Here is a 7,507-nt window from a genome sequence, read left to right as displayed (position 1 = left end):
AGAGAGAGAGAGAGAGAGAGAGAGAATTACTGCATTAAAAAAAATCTTTTAAAACTTTTCAACAACTACATGAATCACTTGGCCATTAACAAAGACACCACCTTCATTTTTTGTTTTGCAGAAGTCTTCTCCTGGCTCATAGGATTTATGATCCAAATGGGGGAAAGAATAACTAAAGATCAGCAATGCTGAACTGATACAATCACCAAACATTTCACACACAAAGAAAGTCTCATATGGGTCCAGACTTCAGATATGGAATGCACAGGGAAAGAATAACTAAAAATTAGCAATGCTGGACTGTTACAATCACCAAACATTTCACACACGAAACAAAAGTCTCATATGGGTCCAGACTTCAGAAATGGAATGCACAGGGAAAGAATAACTAAAAATTAGCAATGCTGGACTGTTACAATCACCAAACATTTCACACACGAAACAAGTCTCATATGGGTCCAGACTTCAGAAACAGAATGCACAGGGAAAGAATAACTAAAAATTAACAAGGGTGGACTGTTACAATCACCAAACATTTCACACACAAAGAAAGTCTCATATGGGTCCAGACTTCAGATATGGAATGCACAGGGATAGAATAACTAAAAATTAGCAATGCTGGACTGTTACAATCACCAAACATTTCACACACGAAACAAAAGTCTCATATGGGTCCAGACTTCAGAAATGGAATGCACAGGGAAAGAATAACTAAAAATTAGCAATGCTGGACTGTTACAATCACCAAACATTTCACACACGAAACAAAAGTCTCATATGGGTCCAGACTTCAGAAATGGAATGCACAGGGAAAGAATAACTAAAAATTAGCACTGCTGAACTGTTACAGTCACCAAACATTTCACACACTAAATGGGTCCAGACTTCAGATATGGAATACATGGACCAACAGACTGATCAACACAGAGACAGGGAAAACAGATAAACTGACTAATGCATAAAAGGATTGGCCAGATTCACAGCATTATGTAATCTACACACACACACACACACACACACACACACTCAAACATTGAAAAATAAGAGAGAGAGAAAAACAAACAAACAAACAAACAAAAAAAACAGAAAAAAAATCACCACATTTCAAACAAAAGTAAATTCACTGTGCTGCGATTCTGATAAATCTAAGAAAAATCACAAGAATAACAATAAAGATCCGCACATCTACATTAGCTGGTTGATCAGCTTCTGATCTTGTGAACAACAACAGCAGAACAATATATGTACATCTGAGCTGTGGATTTCTAAAACATGTTCAGTTATCACGAAGGGGGGAAACAGTGTGTGCTTGAGCCGTATCAACATATCCATAAGCTAATCAATGAGCACAACTATAACATGGGTATATCATAAAGTCTACATCACAAGAATATCATGTAATTTTCACACATAGGGCAGGAAACGGTGTAAGGATGGATGGGAAAACACAGGTCAAAACATTATAAAAAAAAAGGGCCATCATCACAGAGTTAAGATACATACATATGCTGGACAAACAAGCGCACTAGCACGTAAGCAAATCTCAATATGATATTCAGCAAATACAAAGTTACTGATTCATTTGATCAATAAAAAAAATTTTGGTCTCCTCAAGAACATGTATCTTTAACAAGCAAAAATCTACAGATTCTTTTCCTTCTGAAATACTCTTTGAAGATTGTTTGCATTTTGAAAAAAATGACAGTTATGTTCAATAGGTATGCATAACTACAATGACTAAAGACACTAATATATAGATTAAAAAAATCCATAAATAACTGTATAAGAAACAAAAAAAAAAGTCTATTAAAAAAATCCCTGGACCTTTATATATAAGCAGGTATATTCACAGTCACAGACCACTTCTTCCAAGCAAGGGACCACCTGCATAATCACCAAACACCCTCTCCAGTCAGAGTCTGCTGAACAAGAATTACCAGAGAGTTGTGGTGATCACAAACTGAACACACTTGTCATTGCAGAAAGCGTTGTGGTGTGATCACAAACTGAACACACTCGTCATTGCAGAGAGAGTTGTGGTGTGATCACAAACTGAACACACTTGTCATTGCAGAGAGAGTTGTGGTGTGATCACAAACTGAACACACCTGTCATTGCAGAGAGTTATGGTGTGATCACAAACTGAACACACCTGTCATTGCAGAAAGAGTTGTGGTGTGATCACAAACTGAACATACCTGTCATTGCAGAAAGAGTTGTGGTGTGATCACAAAATGAACACACTTGTCATTGCAGAAAGCGTTGTGGTGTGATCACAAACTGAACACACTCGTCATTGCAGAGAGAGTTGTGGTGTGATCACAAACTGAACACACTTGTCATTGCAGAGAGAGTTGTGGTGTGATCACAAACTGAACACACTTGTCATTGCAGAGAGAGTTGTGGTGTGATCACAAACTGAACACACCTGTCATTGCAGAGAGAGTTGTGGTGTGATCACAAACTGAACACACCTGTCATTGTAGAAAGAGTTGTGGTGTGATCACAAACTGAACACACCTGTCATTGCAGAAAGAGTTGTGGTGTGATCACAAAATGAACACACTTGTCATTGCAAAGAGAGTTGTGGTGTGATCACAAACTGAACACACATCATTGTAGAGAGAGTTGTGGCATGATCACAAACTGAACATACCTGTCATTGCAGAAAGAGTTGTGGTGTGATCACAAAATGAACACACTTGTCATTGCAAAGAGAGTTGTGGTGTGATCACAAACTGAACACACCTGTCATTGCAGAGAGAGTTGTGGTGTGATCACAAACTGAACACACCAGAGTTGTGGTGTGATCACAAACTGAACACACCTGTCATTGCAGAGAGAGTTGTGGTGTGATCACAAACTGAACACACCTGTCATTGTAGAAAGAGTTGTGGTGTGATCACAAACTGAACACACCTGTCATTGTAGAGAGAGTTGTGGCGTGATCACAAACTAAACACACCTGTCATATTGTACAATCACAGTATTTGGCAACAGCATGATACTCTGGTAGGTCACAATGTAATTCCACACAGCGGAAACCAGTCACAATGTTGAGAATATGTTGCTGCACTCTGGGGAAGCACTGGAACATCTTTCTCGTGTCAAAAGGTTGGAATACATCTGGTGCGTCAAATAATATTGGATTAAATATTTGTGTGCTGGCAGCACCCGCTTTCAGGACAATGGCACTGCAGGCAATCAGAACACTGTAATAATATACTGTTGCACCCAGTCAGAATGTCTTTAGTAATATGTTGATGTGTCCAATCAGAAGTTTGGAATATTTGTATTTGCATTTGTATTTCTCTTTTTTTTCTCACAACAGATTTCTCTGGGTTAAATTCAGGCTGCTCTCCCCAGGGAGAGCACGTCGCTACACTGAGAGCGCCTCCCATTTTTTTGGTATTTTTTCCTGCATGCAGTTTTATTTGTTTTGCCTATCGAAGTGGATTTTTCTCCAGAATTTTGCCAGGAACAACCCTTTTGTTGCTGTGGGTTTTTTCACGTGCGTAAGTGCATGCTGCACATGGGACCTTGGTTTATCGTCTCATCTGAATGACTATTTTATTTGGTATATCCAATGATATTCGATCTTTTCTTTTCTTCACTCTTTATCATTTAATTTTATCTATTATTTATTTATTCATTGTTTTCATTTATTCAGCATAATTCAGTTCTGCAGCCAACCAGATTACTGAGTCTTAATGATACAGCCAATCAGAAATGTATCATTTACTGAGCCTTATTAACGCAGCAAATCAGATAACATATCATTTTACTGAGTCTTAATGATACAGCCAATCAGAAATATATCATTTACTGAGCCTTATTAACGCAGCAAATCAGATAACATATCATTTTACTGAGTCTTATTGATATAACCAGTCAGAAATGTATCATTTTACAGAGCCTAATTGATACAGCCAATCAGAGAATGTAACATTTTAATGAGCTTTATTGATACAGCCAACCAGAAATGCATCACTTTACTGAGCCTTACTGACACAGCAAATCAGAAATGCATCACTTTACTGAGCCTTACTGACACAGCAAATCAGAAATGCATCACTTTACTGAGCCTTACTGACACAGCAAATCAGAAATGCATCACTTTACTGAGCCTTACTGATACAGCCAACCAGAAATGCATCATTTTACTGAGCCTTACTGACACAGCAAATCAGAAATGCATCACTTTACTGAGCCTTACTGATACAGCCAACCAGAAATGCATCACTTTACTGAGCCTTACTGACACAGCAAATCAGAAATGCATCACTTTACTGAGCCTTACTGACACAGCAAATCAGAAATGCATCACTTTACTGAGCCTTACTGACACAGCAAATCAGAAAATGTATAACTTTACTGAGCCTTACTGACACAGCAAATCAGAAAATGTATAACTTTACTGAGCCTTACTGACACAGCAAATCAGAAATGTATCATTTTCAGCACCCAATCAATTTACATCTCCCTCAAAACATATGTTGTACTCTTTTTTTTTTTTTTTTTTTTATATTTACATATGTGTTCTATTTGTAAATGCCTTGGGCTTATTTTCAAGATTAGGTGTAAATGCTCATAATAATGATAATATGTTCATCTATGTTCACATCTGATTTTCCACAACTTCTCCTATAGTACACTGCATACAATCTGGTTTAAGGCTGAAGAAAAAAAATGTTCTGGGCGTCTTTTAAATTCAAATTTTCTTTTTTGTTAGAAGAGTTAGTTTCCATTGCACTGCAAAAAAAAAAACATCCAATCAAAAACAACTTCTTGTGAACCTTTGAGATTTGAGATTGTTTACTACTTCAATGAAAATAAATATCCTCATCGATAACAACAGCGGTAAATTCGCTGTTCCAGTCTGTGTATCCCCAAACATTTTGGCAATTTGTGGAAAAATCCCTGTCTGTGTGAGTGAATGTTATCTGACATGGCACAACCACTGTTATCATTAGCTAAGCGGAGTGTCACGCCGTTCAACATAGGACCATAATTTTTTTTCTTTTGGTTGTTGTTGACAGGATCAAAGCGGATTATCTAACCACAAGAAGATATGGACAGGACTTTATTCAAACCATGCCTAAAAGATATTCCAGAAAAAACAACAACAATAACTGCAAGTACAAATGCAACTGTATACTGTGTGTTTTGTCTTCTCGGAAATTGTTAATGGTAATGTTCTGAATCTGAATTAACAAAAATGTTGAACATTATAAGTGTGGTTTTTCTTGCGGAATGGGGGAGGTTTTTGTTGTTGTTGTCTTTTTGGGTATGGTATATGCACCGGCACATTGCTGCAGCTCGCACTGACTACATTTGGTTTAAAAAAAAAAAAATCACTTTCAAATAACTTACAGTAGATTTATCATACTACATTATACATTGTTGTCTGCACACATTTTTCTTTTCCTGTTGCCCTGAATATTCTCCTGGAGATTTTGCCATGGATGATGCTCTTCTAATGTCAGAATGGTCATGGTGCTACATAGGAAGAAGCACAATAAAGTCCAAATCATTTAACTCTAATGGCTTTCATTGCAAAGGCTAATGGTTTTAGTTTTCTATCTCCCTTTTATACAAATAACGTCTACCACATTAAAAAAATGAAAACTGTGCAAAGTCATTTTTGGAGTGATGGGGAACTGCTTATGTGTACCTGTCCATACCTGCTTTCATGCAGTCTATATCTGTTCACATGGGAACATATTTTGATAGGGCATAAACATAAAACAGTGCTTCAACAATGATAATAAAAAAAAAAAAATACACACAGAGAACTTGCTACACTGGGAAAGACTCAACATGGATTTTATCACATGTCACAAATCAAGTACAATTCACTCATGTAAGACTCACACAAACACACAAAACTGAAAGTGAAAAAAACAAACAAAAAATCAAAACCAACACAACTCTTTTGTGGTACACATCTTAAACCAAATGCCATAAGAGTCACAGTCCAGTTATACATGGCTAAATAAGGCAAAAAGAATAGGAGAAAACAAGACGGAAAGAAAGGAAAAGAAAAAAATAATCACAAATCAATTATTCACCCTGATATATGATCTCTGTATCACAACTCATTTACATCTTACTGAAATAACAAACAAGCAAACAGATCACCAATAAATAATCACAACAGCTTGCATAAAAAAAACAACAAAGAGATTCTGACCTTTGCTTAAACAGTTAGCATAATCTTGTCCGTACATACTGAAAAAACAAACCAAAAACCACACACACACACACACAAATGAAGAAAAAAAAAAAGATTCATGCATTGCATGGCCATGATACCACTTTCACTAGGAGCAGCCTACAGATAACTGACTGACTCTTGAAACTGCTGGGAAAATGTGAATGATGCAAGCAACAGCAGAATTGATTCAGTCACTGTTGTTGGGCTATGCTTATAACCCAGCTGACTATGGAGGCCACAAATGGGCTCAACACACTTGAAATCGTATCATTTGATAATGTCTGTGTGCGTTCATGCATGTGTTTTGTGTGTGTGTGTGTGTGTGTGTGTGTGAGTGTGCATGTTGCCCTTTCTGAGAAAGCACCCTGGTGCACAAAGGCACTCTTCTAATCTAAATTACACTGATTAATGTAATGTAATTAATTTTCCCATGCTGTTAAAAACAGGCAGAAAGATTCCTATTACCATACCATTTCTGACTCAGCTCTCTGATAAGCACATGCAGGCGAAACTTCACCATTCCTGACACAGCTGACTGAGAACGACAGAGCTCCATAATGAGTACAAGTGTTGCTCCATTCCTGACCAATGTGTCAAAGATCAGCGACCCATGCTTAAATCGTCTGCTTTTCGCTGTTTCTGAGAATGCTTGCTGCAGAAAGTGTTGCCCTATTCCACACACATATTTGTATAAAAATAAAGTAACGAAGAAAAAGCTACATAACGCAGTTTTATCACTGCTACCAACAGTACTTCTAATTCTGCTGTATTCACACTCCCATACCCCCATGGTCTCTCACCACTTTGATAATGCCCTCATTCTGCTCTGACCTGATGCAAGAAACGCAGCAGGAAAGTTAGCAGGCACTTCCAGTTTTTAAAGCGCCGACTAGTGCATGGCACCGTAGAATTTTATCACGTTTACAATCATTTCTCCTAACACAAGGGGTTTTCCCCAGATCACGCACGCCCCTTACCACTTTGAAGTAGGTGGGAAAAAAAGGCAACATAACACAATTACATCACCATTACAGGACAGCACTCCTGATGGTGGGGGATTCCCCCTAGCGTCTCTTTGCCCACATGCTTCTCTAGGGAAGTCAGGAGACAGACGAAGTTTCCACATCGCCAAATAATGCATGGCACTGTACAATTACATCATCATTACCACTTCTAACAAAAGGGGCCTTTCCTGAATTATACTCTTGCCACTTTCAAGACACCCCACATACTTCTCTAAGAAAGTGTGTGTGTGGGGGGGGGAACGAAGTTCCAGTTTAAAGTTGAAAC

Source organism: Babylonia areolata, chromosome 20 (genome assembly GCF_041734735.1).
Source record: "Babylonia areolata isolate BAREFJ2019XMU chromosome 20, ASM4173473v1, whole genome shotgun sequence".
Lineage (NCBI taxonomy): Eukaryota > Metazoa > Mollusca > Gastropoda > Neogastropoda > Buccinidae > Babylonia > Babylonia areolata.
The sequence above is the reverse complement of the archived record's forward strand: the minus strand, read 5'-3'. Positions refer to the sequence as shown.